The sequence below is a fragment of the Labrus bergylta genome, chromosome 16 (genome assembly GCF_963930695.1).
Source record: "Labrus bergylta chromosome 16, fLabBer1.1, whole genome shotgun sequence".
In the NCBI taxonomy this organism is placed as follows: domain Eukaryota; kingdom Metazoa; phylum Chordata; class Actinopteri; order Labriformes; family Labridae; genus Labrus; species Labrus bergylta.
In genome coordinates this window covers 25,145,354-25,163,188 of record NC_089210.1, presented here as the reverse complement: position 1 = coordinate 25,163,188, position 17,835 = coordinate 25,145,354, and the positions used below count along the sequence as shown (strand labels likewise).

The 17,835-nt window shown below is 42.4% G+C and overlaps 1 protein-coding gene across 3 annotated transcripts in view; it reads left to right on the top strand.

Annotated features, from left to right (window-relative positions):
- Nucleotides 1-259: 259 nt before the first annotated feature.
- The window catches only part of adgrl1a (adhesion G protein-coupled receptor L1a), a 99,474-nt gene continuing 81,898 nt past the window's right edge, over nt 260-17,835 (top strand). For 2 of the 3 annotated variants that reach the window (XM_065965108.1, XM_020640950.3), the window contains exon 1: nt 269-1,099. The gene's annotated coding sequence lies outside the window, so the exon portion shown is untranslated. Of the gene's footprint in view, nt 1,100-17,835 lie in introns of all 3 variants that reach the window. The other variant, XM_065965110.1, reaches the window with a different exon arrangement.

The window sequence follows — 17,835 nt, the reverse complement described above, 5'->3', positions numbered from 1 at the left end:
AGTTTTCAGTTTTGAGTGTAAATAAGTCCAGGGCCTTTAAAATGTTGAAGTAATTTTTAATTTTTAAAGAAAATGGTTATGGTTCCTGAACCTAACTTTTAGAAGCCACGTTAGTAAGTAAAGTTAAAGGGGGAAAAAAATCTCCTGAAGTGCTAGTCCTGTTCAGAAGGAGCAATCTAACTAGTGGGCGGGCAGAGGTGGCACATTTTTCCTGCCTTCAGTCAGGGTTGGTTATAAAAACTGTCTTGACTCTGTCTTTAGGCTACCAAACTGTACGTGATAGGCAATGGTGAATGCGCTGGGTTGTAATAAGCCTGATGCAGAGCTGCAGTGGTCGAACACACCGTGTGAATGGTCCTGATGAGAGTGTGCGCTGCCTGCCGACGAAGAGGGAAACTAGAAACGGGTGATCCGCTCGGTGCGTCAGGACGCACAAGATTACCGCAGATGGCCTCTGTAGACTGTTCTAATTCTAGCGGATGATTTCAGAGCGTAGAGCTTTTATTTATTTCAGTCTACACGAAGGTGAAGAGTCGACAGAGCGAGAGGAAAAACGTCCTGTGAACAGTTGCACATGAGACATCCAAGAGTCGGTTTGTCTTACGCAGACGTTTTGCGGCGGCGGCACATTTGCTCTCATGCTCACCATCTAAGCAGCGACGGACGGAGAACGCGACTGCAACTTCAGTATAATTAATATTCCACCGCAGTTGAACGTCTTCGTCTTCACCGCTGAACTAACTCGAATGTTATTCTTCTTTTCGAGCAGGACAATGATTTCGTCACTGTTATTTATTTTGATGCCCACACGGGCGCATTTCCGCGAGGATCTGCTCTGCCCGTGAGGATATTCATCCCACTGCCTGTATCACATTTTCAGTCGGGTGGATTTTTTCCCCCTCTCTCGTTTTACGGCGGTTTGTCTTTAAGGTAGCACGCTATTAATTTTTAATTCTTATGCATCCGCACGAAGACGGGTCCAGAGAGGAGAAAACGAGTGCTTACCAGAGGAGGGGAGAAGGAGGCAAGTGAGGAGGGAAGCGAGAATGACTGAGACACACTGAGGGGGGAAAAGGAACAGGAGATTGGAGGATTCAAGGTAGGAACGACTCGCAGTCTTCGTGTTATATATGTCCTTAATACATGTGATTCCAGTGCGACTACAATGTTATGTGAAGTGCACCACCCAGGCTCTCAGGATCAGGCTGTGTGAGGTGTTCAGGCTAAGCCGATTTATTTATTGATATTTGATGCCTTGGACAGACTCTGAGTTGGTGTTTACGCAGTCGCTTTATGTTTGAAATGCGTACTGGATGCTCTAAATTATTGGGATTTGAGAATAAGACTCCCGTTTGTGGGCCTGCATGCATCGCACCGTGGCCTGCACACTAATAGATTTACGCAATTTTTATTATAAGGTAGGATCTTGGAGCAGGGAAACTGAATGTTTGCTTATCCCATAAAAGGGATGCACTGAGAAAATCCATGTAGAAATTGTGAGGGTGTTAAATAGTTAACATTGTCGTAAGTAATGAACTAATTATTTCTGGAGCAAATGGTTAAAAATCATCCTAAGCAGTTAAAAGGGACAAAGGAGTCTAGATGTCCAGGGATGTTGGATACATTTAAACATTTCTCATGGCGCTTCCTCTGTTGTAAGTCCAAGAGAGAAAGAAATAAAGCCCCTCTTTCAATATTGGAGGAATTAATGCATCACACTAAAGTATTCGCCTTCACTGTGAACTACTTTACCCAATCCCCCTCGTCCCAGACTCCACCATTAATCCTGTCCCTCCTCAAATCGTTATCTGTAGGCCAGCTGCCCCCACAAGTCCTTGAGAAATGTTCCAGGGTGTCTCCAGCAAAATAAACATGGATTAATGTCACTCCAATGTAATTGATCACAAATCTGAATCAGACAACATATAGCATTGCTTCATGTATTCAATAATAAATGTGTAACAGAACAGAATACAACCACAGCAGGAAAAATCCTCCCATTTATCCACTTTTTGTCAAACGTGACCCCGTAATGTTGAGGGGATCATAAGATGAAAACTGAGACGCCCTCATGATGTTACTATGCTGAACTAATTCCCAATTTAATAATGAAACCTCTAATAAAAAGGCATCAACAGCCTACATTGTACTAGTGATGGAAGAAATTAAACCTTCTGCCTTCGTGTGTTATTATTCTGATAAAATTGAACCTGAGAAGGCGGATGAGAAAGACCCCCAAAAACCAGTTATTTTCTGCCGGTTAAGCCTCATCCTCATTTCACCGGAGTGCATTGTGTTTGTCCTGCCAGTTCTTGGGGAAAAAAAAAATTGGCATGTCTACTATTCTGAAGGGGCTGAATGAAATTCAAATTCTTCAGGTGGTAAAACAGCAATATTGCAACTGTCTGATTGCGTTATCTGGGCATTCAAGAAGCCAGACTTGGAATTGGTTTACTGCCAAACACTCTCCCCGGGAAGACAGAAGGATTTATTTCCCCCTTGTCTGTGTGTCACATCACCATCAGAAAAATTATTCTCGCCTTTCAGTGGGTGAATAATAGTCATACATTAGCATGGCATTAATGATCGTCAGACTTTTAATAAGTCACTAATCATAATTAGATTTATTTCAGTGCGAGTGAAGCGTTTCAGGAGGCTCTGAATACTGTGGTCAGGATTCAGGCTCCTTGTTATTTTGTTGAGGGGAGTTTGAAGGGAGATGCCACATACGGATCCTGCCTGTCGCTCTTTGCACAGAATTACTGAGCTATTCTGGTTTATCACTGTGCATACATGTTTGCATCCATCACATATGCACAGACACACTTTCTGTTTGCACACACACACACACACACACACATGCAACACACACACATACTCTAATATAATGAATAAGAAAACAGTGCGTTCTCCCAAAAGAGTATAGCCTACTTTATGTTTATTTCCATTCTTACTTGTCTCAACGTTGTACAATATGTATGTACCCCCTGCAGCTCTTTGACTTAATGAATATGTTAATAGTAAAAATGCAGGAAGATACAGAAATGATATGAATTTCAGAAAATGACCTATGAGGTTTTACACCCCCAGGACTGCTGGAAGCATTGCATCTCTGTGAGATCAAAGAATAATCTGAGAATAGGCTTCACTAGATAACAACAGATACTGAATGCTTTTATTGTCGTGATAACATTTTACATTGTTACATTTTTCCCAACATGGCTGCTTGTTAAGGCGATGGACACGTAAGAAATGTGGATTTTGTGTGATGACACTGGAGGTTTTTTCAGTACCCTGTGACGGGCACCAACATCTCTTCTGAGTCCATGTGGTATGACATGAAGATGTGCGTGACTTTTAGCAGCAGCACATTGTTCTTCCGTTGACAATGGGGCTTTGGTGTAACAAACACATTCATTGAAATGTCAGAGAGAAAATAAAAAGTACAGTATACAATGGCAGAAAGGAAACACTTAAAGAATGATTTGATTTTTTTTTTTACAATTGTGAGTTTTCTTTAGTCCCCTTTTCTAAACTGCGGATGTTATTTTTACTCATCGCTATTTGAGTCATCAGAAAAAATAAAAATAAATAATGTGTTTAAAAAAAACAATATAGAAAATTTCCCAAAAACTGGACAGAAGTTTGTACAAATTTCAATAATTAAAAGCCTCATAGGTTAAGGTTTTTTTAATTATTTATTTTTGGGCATTTTGTGCCTTTATTAGAGAGATAGGACAGTGGTTGGAGTCAAAAGTCAGGGAGAGAGAGTGTAGGGAATGACATGCGGGAAAGGAGCCACAGGTCGGATTCGAACCTGGGCTGCCCACTTGGAGGACTACAGCCTCCATACATGGGATGCACGCTCTAACCACTGCGCCACCAGCGCCCCCGATAAAGAGGTTTTTTTTTTTTATAAACTTCTTACGCACAGCGGTGGAAACATTTCCATTTAAGGAAAAACATGCTCCGGTGTTATTCTAACACCTTTAATAAATGCAACAATGAATTAATACAAAGCGAGTGTAACCATCCAACTTTTCTTCAGTCAAAGGATGCAGTTAGTTTTTTATCATGTGAGATCATGAATTCTGCATCCATAGAATCTGCTCCTTAAATAAACTAATAGGAATTTCAAGTGACTTTTATCCCCATTTGTTGAGAATATCCAGATTTTTGCTGATGTAGTCCTTACACACACACACACACACACACACACACAAACACACACACACACACACACACACACACACACACACACGCCTAACACACTCTGACGTGTACCCATGCTGCTGCTTTAAAACAGCTCACCTCCAGCAGGAACGATTGGAGAATCTTTTGTGCCACAGTGATGACGACTTCAGTGCTCACGTTGAAGATAAAAAAACGTTATCTCATCATTGCCTTTTGAAGATGAAAGGTTGCCAGATACGAAATACGATTGGAACTACAACACGCCTGACAAAGGAGTCTGCCGGTCTTCGGCTTCTCATGGTCAGATTTACAGAAATCTTGAATAATCATGCTCGTATTGATTTATGTAATTCTGAAGATTATTTGCAATTATGATCCAATCATATAACTCATGATTGAGATTCATCTTTAAATCAATTTTTGACCTTTTTTTTCTAAATCAGTTTTAACATCACACTCAAAAGATGTCTCTTTTTGTGCCATCAGTTCCGACCTTCACTGCAAACATTTTGGAACAAGATTTGCCAAACCATTGTATATTTTCTGACATTTATATGATCAAATAAATACAAATTAGTCGATGGGAACGGGTGGAAGATACAACTGGTTAGTCATAGTTCCATTATAGTGTGTAAGCAGGCAGCTCTCCTCAACCTATTCCATGTTGTTATGGTGGAGGTGGAGGTAGGATGTCGGTGCCTCAATAGGTGTCTTTTTAGGTGCTGCTGTGAATGAATGCACAGCTTCTGAATAGACAAAGGATATTTTTTTTTGCCTTTTTTTAAAATGCTTCGTCTCTGAAGGAAAGTCTTTGGATGGATTGACTTGGAAACTGTTTATCGTGTAGTGTCAGGTAGCTTTTCCTCACTGCTTCCCTTCATATGCAGCTCTGTTCACCTGATAGCAGCAGCTCTGTGCTTGTCAGCAGCCTGATAAGACTTGTCCTGACAGGAAAGCCATTACGATTATAATAACAGTTATTGTGGTTCTCCGTTTTACCGCTGCCGAAAAAATACACTGGAAATGGTTTTAAACTGCTGTTGTTGGACTAATTATTGCAATCAGGAAACTCTATTATATTTTTCTAAGGCTATTCATAATGTGTTGACTGTTTTCCACTTAATGCCAGATTACATTTTTGGAGCATGGACATGAAATAAGGGATTGGAAAGAGAGAAACAAGGAGAGTACATGAGAGGGAAAGAAAATAGAAAAGGTACAGAGGAGGGGGATGGACAACAAGCAGGAGTTGTCTTTGCTGTGTTGCTTAGGTGTGAAAGCAATGGGCAGCGTGTGTCCATCTTGAATCCAGAGGCTTTTGTGCTGTGGACTTCCCATGTGAATGCAGCAGTGTGTAACTGCAGGCTCTGTGGTCTCCTACATCTGGAGAGAAGCTGAAGGTGTGGGCTTTGAGAAGACAATCTTACAGAAACCTCACCACATACTAATTCAATTCTGTTGCTGCCAGCCTTCAGCCTGTGTAGGCGCCGGGATGGCGAAAATGAACAGGAGCAACAAGAGCACATGGACAGAAGAAATCGATGAGGACTCTTTTTCATAAATGGAGTGGGTGTTAAATTAGCTGGATGGGCCCATGTAGCAACACATTGGATTGAGTGCCTGGTGTATTTGGGTTATGTCAATCGACTGAGAGACGACTTGGTGTACAGCAGTGAAAAGACTCCGTGATGCTCAATCAATGTGACCAATCAGCCTCACCAGCAATTAATTTGGATTTACAGAGATAATTGTCAGAGGGAAGGAGGCTTTGAATTGGTGTTTCAAAAGTGCGTCACTGCAGTTATGAGAACCAAATTCCAACCAGTGTTTGTAATGGTTGGCTTTGATTGCCCTTTTGAGCCTGCCTGATTTTCCTATTCATGTTGTTAATAGCAACTTCAAATACCAGTTATCAGCTCACTCTGTTTTTGTCAGTTTTCATTTCTAAATGTGTGTTTAATGGGTTTTCAAGGCCGTGTGCCAGGACACAGCTTTGAAAGCACTTGAGAATAATGATCACAAATCAATATTATCTCACCCTGTTGGTTGTCTGACATTTTAGGAAATCAGTCATGGCAGCTTCTGTCAAGGGGTGCATAATGGCAATGACACTCTTAACACTCTGAAATCAATTCTGATCACTGTGTACCTACAGCAAAGCACACATACAATCAGAGAGATGTATGCGTGCTGATATTTTCCAGGAGAGATTCAGGAAGCAAACAGAAACACATGTTCAAACAAGAACATCTTTGTTTCCATTGGATTATGATATCCTTTGACACAAATCGGGTGCTAAATTAGCAGAAAGGTAGAAAAAAAAGACCTCGCACACATCGAGACAGGCAGAGTCGGATTCATCAGGCCATCTTAGTTAAACCCTTGTCCTCAGGTACTTGCAGAAGCTTTCCACGACCAATCAGTCCATCTGAAAAAGGAGGTGCACACAGATGAAAGGAAACAGGGATCAATTGACCTAATAGCTTGTCCAATCAATCCTTATGTTTTTTCTGATAGCTTGACGGAGGGTGCGGGGCAGAGTGGCGGATGAGGTCCTCTAATTGGCTCGGCCAGAGAGAGTGAAGCGGCAGGGCTGAGTGGTAATGGCAGGAGAAGTCACCGCTCCTCCTCACACCTGGCAGTCTCATTCTACTAGCGTCAATACTGACATCTTTGTCCTCATTACCTTCAGCTTAGTTCCATGTACAGAGGCTTCATGTGGGCGCTGCAGGACTCCAAAGATCCTTCATTGCACCTTCGTTTACACCGTCAAATTGTTCCAGGCCGCTCGCACTTGGTGAGTAACACAGGAGTCACTCAAGATCGGCCGTGCTATCAATGCGTGAGCTTGGGTGACAGAATTAGGAGGGACGTGTATATAAACAGGAACTCTAGTCTGTGTGTGCTTGTTAATACGTCTCTATATGCTCGTCAATGCGTCAGGCTGTCTGGCCCTTACAAGCAGTGATGTTCATCTGAGACTCACCTGAGCCACTCAGCAGAGGATGGCTCGGGTGAGTTCATATTTGTGTCAGCAGTACTCCCCCTGGAGCATATGGTGTTGGACTGTGGTGAGCATGTTTGTGTGTGTGTGCTTCTCTGCTTATATGCGTGCGTGTGCGTGTGCGCATGCGCCTGCGCCTGTGCCTGCGCCTGCGCCTGTGCGTGTGCGTGTGCGTGTGCGTGTGCGTGTGTGTCCGAGCTGTGAACAGTGAGAAGAGGAAAAACCAAGAAACAACATGGGACCAAAAGAAGCTGTTTGTTTGTCTGCCTGCCAAAATTGGAGTTGGAGCAAAGCAGGTAGAGAAAAGATAGTGGTGGTGGGGGGTTTGGGATGGGGGGGGGGGATGATGAAGCTCCTTGACAGAGGTTTGAAAGGGCACGTATAGTCATAAACAGCTGCAACAACACCTAGAGCATTATACATACAGTAGGCAGATGCCAGATGAGACAGAGAGGTGGGAGGTGCACCATGATGGAAAAAGTCCATAAACACCTAGAGCAATGAACAGAGAGAAAGAGAGAGGGGCGGGGGGGGGGGGGGTACTGGGAGCATCCGGAGTGGATTAATTAAGGATTATAATTATGTTGGGACTATGCATGTCTCACCTGAGACTGCCCCGTGCCGCTCCTCTCCAATCCTCCTGCCCTCTGCTCCTCTGCACATATGGACACAAACCACAGGAAAATACTCAGCACACTTGTGGTATCATAGCTTCACCTCTCTGACACCGTGCAGCAAAGTGAATGAACGTGATAGTGCATTAACCTTTGCAGCTGTTATTTAATAAACCCACAGCAACACCAGTATTATAATGCGAGTCTCTGTGTTCAGGCCATATTGTGCCGAATAAATCTGTGCGCACGAATAGACTGAATACAACAAGACTTTAGCTTTTATGTTCAAAAAATGTGTGATCAGGCAAACACTGGTTCAACTCCCCATGATTTAATCTGGCAAATCAAGCCGGATCTGTGGGCTGAAAATGTCAAATGAATAGCTTGTTTCATTGTTGTCTTTCTAGGAAGTTTCTTATACAAACAAACTTCATGCTCCATTTGTTACTTTTCTTTGTTGTAATCAAGAGAAAAGAAAAGGTGAAAGGCATAGAGATAGACGGCAGCAGTGGAGGTTAAGATATAAGGATTAATTTAGCTATGCACATTTCATTTGTACATGAACACAGAAGAACCTTTGTCCTGTGGTTAAACCAGCCTGTATTAAGGGCCTGTATTCCATTAATTTGTGCTGGCAGCACCTACAGCATCGGTTTCAGAGCGCTTCTCATCGACACTATTGTTAGGTTACGAGACTTAGCTTGCAAGCACTTCAGCTTCCCTCAGTACCGACGGTTAACCCTGTTTTAAACTGCTCTGTATGCCTCATATCTACAACAAAACATGAAAATGAGGTAAAGAACCCTGTCCTTGCATTAGTAGCCGCTCTAGACCATGAAACTATGCCCTCAAAGCTGCGTTAATGGACACCATCAACTTTTCATTGTCGTTTAAAATAACTGAAATCATCTTAGATTTTTTAACCTTTAAAACATTCAAAGGGTCAGTTATTGTATTTATCGCCACATGCTTTATAATATCACTATCAAGCTCTCTATTCATCACTGACCTTCAGGTTAATTTTGTACAACAAATACATTCTGACATGCAATTTAACGGGCATCTTTGACCTTCCTTTTTGCATGAATGTCTATATGATGCCAAAAAACCTGTGGTTCAAGCTGGCTGGCTGTTTTATAAACCTTCCATTAAAACTGGCAGTGCTAGCAACTTCTGGAGACACAAAGAGCAGCCGAAAATTTATAGTAGGGCCCGACCGATATGGGATATTAGGGGCTGATACCAATATTAGGGGGAAAAAAATATACCTGCTGATATCTTTCTCAGATCTATCTTTGATTTTTGATGGGTATGGATAGATATGTATAGGTATACACATTTATTGTGTTTATCCCTCAAATGCAGTTATCAAACACTTGTGGAAAGGATATTTAATGGGGACAAGATGTGTAATCAACTGGAAAGTAACTGCGCATGAATGTTAATCACCGTTTGACACTCTGGAGAGTGATAATGCTTGTTGTAATCCATATAACACTCTGCTGGTGACAGAGAACTGCTAGTTTAATACAATGCAACTCAAATGAAATGCTATTTAAACTGCTGAATAAATCTACTAATAACAGCACTTTTTTGCGATAAAATTAGCCGATACCAGCAGTCACTTGATATGCTAATACCGGACGATATTATCTGCTGGCCAATCAATCGGTCGGGCTCTACTTAATAGCAGGTTCTCTATTTGTACTACAAGATAGGAATTGATGTTTTTTCATCATATATTGACACATAAGGTAATCTGTGGCTCGGCAATGGAAAAATTGCAGTGACTTATCCTGCAGTCCAGGTGTTATTAGTTCTTGTGTTAACATCCAATGAAACGCTTACTTGAGCTAACATGTCCCTCCCCCATGACTATAAATGCAGCAAATGATCGTCAACAAGCTCCCAGGTGTGTGTGAAGTAAGCGGCTAAAAATGACCATGCAAGTTCAGCAAATCTTCCCATGGTAATGTTAAACATGAGATAGTTTGTTTCTAAAAACAGCACTGCTGATGAACATTTCTTTAGCAACTGTGTGCTTTACTTTCCATGACTCAGGTGAAAGGAGTAGGTTATCTTTTATGAAAAAAAATCACAGTGATGAGCACAGAGGAAGCTTGAGGATGAAGTACATATATGTAATAAAACAGCTAGTCTGTCAGGATATGAATGTGCTTATTATCCAATAACCATCACTATTACTCACTATCACACCACTTGTGTTCCCTTCCTGTGGTGCTATCAGAATGTGAACACTAACCACATAACGCCATACGTTATCCAACCACAGAAGACACTCACCAGACCACAGCTTAACCTCTGGTCATCTCTCAGCAGCACCAAGACAAAATGGACAGACACACACACACACACACACACACACACACACACACACACACACACACACACACACACACACACACACACACACAGGGCATAAACTGGCTAACAGTGGCACACAAACACACACTCAGACACATTTGCTGTGCAGCCACAGACATGAGGCATTTCGGGAACAGAATGGAAACAGATTTAATTGAGTCTTTGATCATTATAGAATTACCATGTGCCTTCTTGGCACCCTGGTTATTGTTTCATGGATTAATCGTTTTCAGTCCACAAATTGTGGAATACACACAGCAAATCAGTGTGCTGCCTGCTTGACATAGATATGCAGTCGGAGCAAGGGAGTTTTAATGTGTTCTTGCCCTCCAATTGGCTTTAGCCGTCCATGCGACTTGATTTATTTGAAAGATTGGTTTTATTGATTTACTGAATTAATGTGGTGCCAGTTTAATCAGTGCAATGTGGAACTATGCAGAATTTGACATCTCTGTGAACTCAGATGAATTGAGTGTACAATATTGATCTGGTTATCCACAGTATTTATTCAGCTATTTGTCTTAGAGCTGATTAATTCAGTGTGTACGAAATAATGTAGGTGTGTGTTGTTGCTGCTGTGCGAATGTTTTTGTTTGTGTGTCTCTCCCTCTCTCCTCCTTCTCTTTATTTTGTGTACCTGGTAATTGTGTCTCTTATGGACTGCAGGTCTCTCTCTTTTATTGATATATGTTACACCTACAATTTTATTTTCCTGTACCTGCTGCTACTGTATAAAAATGGAGTGATAAAAAAACGCTCACATGCTTATGCATTTTGAGATTAATGCACAAATGAATTCACACAAACAGAAGAGTGCACTATTTTATGCAAATCAGTGTTCTATAATGTGTGCAGTTGTGGGGTGTCATCATGTAACAGCGCTCTGTTATTGCAGCCCATATATTGCCGGGCTGCAGCCGTGTTCAGGGTTTGGTGGGGTGATTGAGCAGTATCTGTCAAATAGGGCCAGAGGAGGAGAGTAGTTCCCCAATTAGAGTTAACTCACAATGGATATGGATGCTTTCTGACAGCTGTCTCATCTGATTCAGCTGCATGCTGAAGAAGAACATTTGTGTGGAGATGTTTATTTAGGCTAATTATGAAGAAAAGCAGAACCTTCATCCTCTTTTACCACACACATTGATATTGCACAAAAGAGAAGCTCAGCTGTGAAATGGTGGCCTTTCATAGAGCGAGTTCCATTAACAAGACATTGTGAGGTCCTAGCTTTAATCCTACACAGCTGTATAAGCACATGAGTTAAAAACTACTGTTAAAGAGATCCATTCAATCTCAGCATGTAAGTAAAGTGTATAGCATCCTAAATCTGTACCCTATTGCATATGCTGTTGTGGTTTCTGAAAGCTTGAAAGTAGATTCTAGGTGAAAAATCCAGCAAGAGCAGGGTTAACTTGTTACTGGAGGGTAAACTTGTAAAGTAATGAAATACAGCAGAAATTAAAACTCCTACTCCATGTCTTTATTTAATCAGTTGGCATGGGCTGCAGCTCAGGTCATAATTACCATACAAGTTCAAACAAATGCAAAGGGCAACACTGTGTATTCCACTGGCCTTTCTGCTGTGCATTATATTACACCGTTAATAGTTAGTAAGATGAACAACTAAAGACACTCCAGAATAATCCTCAGCACATAGGACAGCAAGGTTCTTCCACTTTTTAAAAGAAAATGATTGTATTGCAAGTTTTGAGCAAGTTTTTTTGTTGCTAGCTAGTGTAATGTTTCAAATTTGGAAACCTTAAATGCCTAACACAAGGAAGACACAAGAAAACACATTTGTTTAATTAAGGGACTAACAACTAATATCCTAGTTGGTTACATGTAGAGTCATACTAGCTGACTAGTCTAAAGTTACCAGAAAACTCTGAAAAGTCAAAATTGAGCACAATTTACTAAAGTTAGGGGGAAGCTTTTCTTGTACAGTAATAGTCATGATGAACCATGTAACTTTTTAGACTGAGCGGCTGCTGGTAAACAATGTAAAATTAGTTTGTCAAGTAAAGCTAACGTTAGCAGTGCTAGCATTACCAGCCTTTGGTCCTCCTTGCAAGTTAAAAACCCTTATGCATGGGCTAAATGTGTTTGGTCATTGCTTCACTGGATATGCTAGTTTACCTGACCCAGCCTACATTCAGCTTTATCTCTAAACCTGCTCGTACGAGATGCTATCTGATCACTTTGCTTTTTTTACATCCGTGTAGTAGAGTGAGGAGAGAAGCCCCCAGCTGAGGTTACAGGTGATCTAAGGCTACAGCCCTAGCTAGCAGCGGATGGTTAGTTACCAGCTTGAGCACAACATTTCACCGGCCAACGAACACATGTATCAATAATTCATTCAACCAACTAATTTGGGTACCGACTAGTGAGGGTGACAACGTGTATCAGCTAGTCACACACATTCCTATGTGCTGAAAGATATACCACAAAACGAAAGTTAATGAATTCTGGATGACCGCCAGGGGCAGTGCATAATTATGGAGAAGCTCTGGGGGTCAGGAATAATGAAATAGAACGAACGTTACGCATGTAGCCTAACTACGGTTCTATGAATTCTGGATGACGCACTGACTCGAACTAATGAACACTGACAGAGTTTCCATGGTAACTTAACAATAACCAGATTTAACAGAACTCAAAGTAATATTCAAATTATTGCATCTGTTATATTTGATTTTCTTGATGAAATAAACTCAGGATTGAAATGAGTAAGTAAGTAACTTGTCTGACCCTGAAATCAATCTTTTTCTGCATATAGTGGCATATATCTCCATTCTGATTTCTGTAGGTGTTTTGGTTGATTGAGTGCAAAGCTGTGTTTCTGCAGAAAAAGCTGCATGGCTACCAATGGAATTCAAAGAAATAGAGAGAAAACAAATTCTCAGGGCGACAGGAAAGTGTCTTTCATGTTACGACTGTCTCTGCAAGTGACAAAGCCTGTGTTACAGGCTTCTGTAAATTCATCATCATAACAAAACATCGACACACAGCCTCTCTCCGTTTTCCTTGTGGTGCTTAAAAGATGTTTTTCTCGGCTACTTAGCATCAAACAAATCATGTAAACACTGTCTCCTGAGCAAATCGAGTTACTGGAAACCATGATAATACAATTGCCTTGAGGTGATTCACAGTAAACAGGTTATAGTGTGTATTTAAATGAACTGTTTCACACTGATCTACTACTTTTGGTCCCCACAAAACACAGCAGAGACGCTGGGCTTCTAATCTTTCTATTTTTTCATTATGCAGTGTTTTTCTCTTTGTACTGTACAGTATGAAAGTATTTACATTAATCTTATTTTGCCTGATGTGAACCCTCTGGTGTGAAGACTGTATTTGACAATTATTATTACAGTTCCTCAGTCAGCATACAGTACATACATGTTTTTTCTTTTACTATTTGCAGTTTAAAATAGCTAAATGTCTTCATACTCTCAGTCCCTCTAGTATGTGTCTGTGTACACTCTCCTGCCCCTGAACCCTGCCCTTACATGCACCTGTGCGGACTCTTCTTCCTCTGCAACTGTACTAATGTTTGCCCTACACTCACCTTGTCTCCTGCTCATGTGCCCCCCTCCCTCCCCTACTGATGGTAGCAGATATGGATGGAAATACAAATGACCCCTGATGAACCCAGATATTGAGCTGTTTTAATGCCCGGGGCTTTAGACAATATCCCTTCCTTGCTTCGACACTGTGAGGTAGGAGGGGCCAGGGATGCTCACTACATGGGGGTTTTATGGGATTTATGACCCCCGTCCCCACTAGCTATCTTTCCCTCCACTGGCACTTCTCTCACTGGCTAGAATTAGCAGGCGAGGAAAACAAACAAATAACAAGGAAAACAAACACAACAGCTAATAAGCATGTAGTGACATGAAGAGAAAGCTTTCAGAAGGATGCCAGCTTAGAGAGGCAGAGGGAAGGGAAGTGCGGGGTATAATCTTCTCTCTCTCTCTCTCTGTCTCTCCCCTGTTTGGTGTGTCTGCATTTCCCTCTAATTTTCTCCTGCCCCGCTGTCCCCTCCACCCTCTGTGACTCGCTCGTGGGGCTCTCCGAGGAGATCATCTCAGAGCACGGGTGGTGTAAGACAGATGGGCGGATGATGGATCTGACGTGATAGACAGCGGGGTGATGGATGGCTGGCTGGCTGATAGGGGATTAATGCAGTGCTGAGGCCGCTGCAGCCCAGTGGATGGCTTAGCGATAGATAGATAAAACTGACGAGCAGATAAACAAGAGAGGGCTAATCCACGCCCTCTTGATGGACAGAAAATCAAAGCGCCGGGAAAGAAACCACCTAGGGAGAGGTGGACCTGTGTATTGCGATCGCAGGGCGAAAGACCTTTCATGGAAGGGAATGTAAGTGGAAGCAGGGTGGGGAGAGTTTAGGAGGGGAATGGTGTCGTAGTTCCGTGTAGGCAGGGGTTCAATGATAGCACATGTCTTTCAAGCCGGGCTCCATGCTGAATATTTTGGACGAAGGCGGGAGTTTTGGTGATATGGCATGCCGGGTGACAGCAAGGGCTGGTGATTTGCTGTTTGAAATGATGGCGAGCAGTTTGAGTGCGGAGGAGAGATTGGGCATAGCAGCAAATTGGCCGTGGTGCGATGTGATGCGATGATTGGACAGAAGAGAGTGTTCTGTTTTGGAACAGAAGATAGGGGTAATTGTTGTGTCTGCTGGTATTTTAATGCACTTCCCCCGTGCGACTACTTAACCCTCTGCGTAATATAGGAAAATAAAGGTTTTGGGACTTTGTGTTTATGCTTTTCGGCCAACTGGTGAGTTGAAAAGGCCTGTCGTGATGAGAGAAGAAAAAGATCGAGGGGGAGTGGAGGACAAGCCCGGTGAGAGTTCCTCTGAAAATAGGGAGCAAGCTTCCTATCCCTGCGTTATTAGTGAGTGCTAAGCTTTGTCTCTGTTCACCGTTTCAGGGGACCCCAGGGGTTCTGGCATCGATCTGGTGTGCTCAGAATGCACTCCGGTGTCACCTATTTAAACACAGTGAGCCGCCAGCCAACAGAGACGAGCCTTTATTTATCAACCCTCTGATTTTGGCTGCATGGATGACAACCTGATTAGCACTTAAAGGAGCTCTTAAATCTTTAATTGGAATGTGTGGAGGCAATCTATTCAGAGCGGGAGACAGCAGTCCAAGCCAGAGAGAGAGAGAGTTATGGAGGATGATGTGAGAGGCTAGGTGAGGGACGGTGTCATCCAGAGGGTTAATGAAGGGGAGGGACAGGGTGGAGAGGCAGTGTGTGACCGGGACAGTGGGAGAGGAAGAGAAAGAGAGAGAGAATGTGTGTGTGACTAGGAACAATAGGTGAGAAGTAGTGGGTGAAAGTGTGTTCATGGGACTGAGGAGTGGTGGCAGAGCTCGGGGGCCAGAAGAGAGCACAAGTGGCTATGACCATGAACGAGTGTGGAATGAGTGGGTGAGACCATTGTGATGGAGTGAATGCCTGAGCAAACGAACAAATTGCTGAACAAACAAGTCGCTGAAGACTGTGTGTGTTTGTGTGCAAAACGCGTGGGTGCTGGTTCACTTGTGTGCGTGTGGGCCGATGAATGAGTGAGGCATGATGAAAGAGACTAAGTGAGCGAGTAATGGGGGTTAGTGATGGGTGTGTTGACGTAAAGTGTCAGCTTTAACCACGTTGACCCGTGAATACAAGCTGCATGCACAAGTGGCTGAGTTTGACTGCCAGCTTGGACGTGAAGCGACTGTAAATCTGGACATGAATTTTTGACTTGGATGCGAAATGAATGCAAATCTGAAAAAGTAGGCGGACAGTGTTTGCACGTCGATCAACATGTGTCAGCCTGCTGACGTTTCTGCATCGTTTTAGATGAGCTCAAGGGAATGAGCATCCCTCCAGTCTCGTTGGCACATAAATGCAGGCGCAAGTAATTTCATGTTCTGCGTAATCAAATGGGATTGCTCATGTGTTTTATATCTGGGGTCATTCCTTTTCTTTTCCTCTTGTCATCATCAGGCTGCCAAAGTAAGGGTCTGTATATTCATTTAATATTTATCTCTATTAAATGCTAAATCCAAATTTTCAACACGCTGTTTCATGGAACGGTTTCGTTACATTTAATAGATGAGTCCATTTTCACTCATAGGGAGATGAACACCAAGCATTGGCATTGCTCGATTAGAAAGGAGCTGTTACTAGAGAGCAGCAAGATCATTCATTCTTCCTCTCTGTCACCTTGGATGCCAATGGCTGATTCACTTTCCTCCGCAAGAAGTGTGTACAGTACAAGTTTGTTTATGTGTGTGTCACTGGCGTCGCCTCGTCTCGGTTAGCGTGGCAGCAGCAAAACAATACCTCCTGTGAAATGTCAAGAGAATTAGCATGGCGTAAATGCACACATTGTTTTTTTGCCGTCCACTCTTAACACCCCCGCCTTCTGCTTGTCTCTCTCTCACCTTCTTGTCTGACATGGCTCTGTCCTGTGGCCTCCCCACCACCCTTTGGCTGCAGCATGCTTGTCTGACCCTGTCGTAGTCTCCTTCAGAACCTGTCTCCTGGTGATCAAGCTCCATTATTTATGCTGTATCGCATTTCCCCATCAACTCCCTCGAATGGAACAATTGAGACAGATTTCCTTGACTGTCACAATGAGGCTCTGCAGAGTTTCAAGATGGGATTAGCCTTAAAAGGAATTTAATTTTCACTGTTGTTGTCTCCAAAGCCTGTCTATCACCCAGACACCATGGCGCTTTGGAAGTGCTTTCACTATTGTTGTGTTGTTGTGTGTGTGAGAGAGAGATTACTGCTGTACAGCACAATGACAAGTGAAGTATTTAAAAAGATTCACATGTGCAACAGTTTCTTGTATTTAAAGCAAATGTGTGCTACAGTTTCTTTCAGTATTCTGCAAGACAGTAACAACCATACAGGAGTTGTCAGTATCTCAATTCAAAAATTGAGTTTTTTTTGTATTAGCAGAAAAGAAAAAAGGAGCAGTACAGTCTTCCATCACAGACAAAATAAACTTTACTTTCATTTTTTTGAGTCCCAAGAGTACAAAAAAAATCAAATAAAAATTCTACGAGTCAATCAATTACCAGACATCAGCCACAGCAGCTGGCACTTCTTTGACGTGACATGTATAAGAGAGTGAATGAGTAAACAGATAAATGAATAAGTGCTGTCGAAGTGTGAATCAATGTTTATGGATTGGCATTCAAAGACCTGCTGTGCTGCACATGAAATGAATGTGGTGGTGGATTTGTGTGTTTGCGTACTTGTGTTTGTCAGTGGGATGTTGTGGAAGCTGGGTTTGAAGGCTGCTGTGATACTTTAAAGCTGTCTTCAAATGTATGGATGTGTGAGTATGTATGATGTGTTCATCCTCGGGTGTTCAGAACTGTGTGCCTGCCTCTGTGTGTGTGTGTGTGTGTGTGTGTGCGTGCATGCGTGTGTGTGCAAACAGTATTTTTCTGTTTCCTGAATGGCAACGCTGCCTGTTGTTTCTGATGAATTCTGTTTGCTGTTTTTCTGACTTCCCTGCTCTCTTTTCCCTCGCGCTTAACACAAACACAATCAATACTTGAATTAATGTGTAAGTAAAGAGCTAAAACATGTCGCACTGGCCTTGGC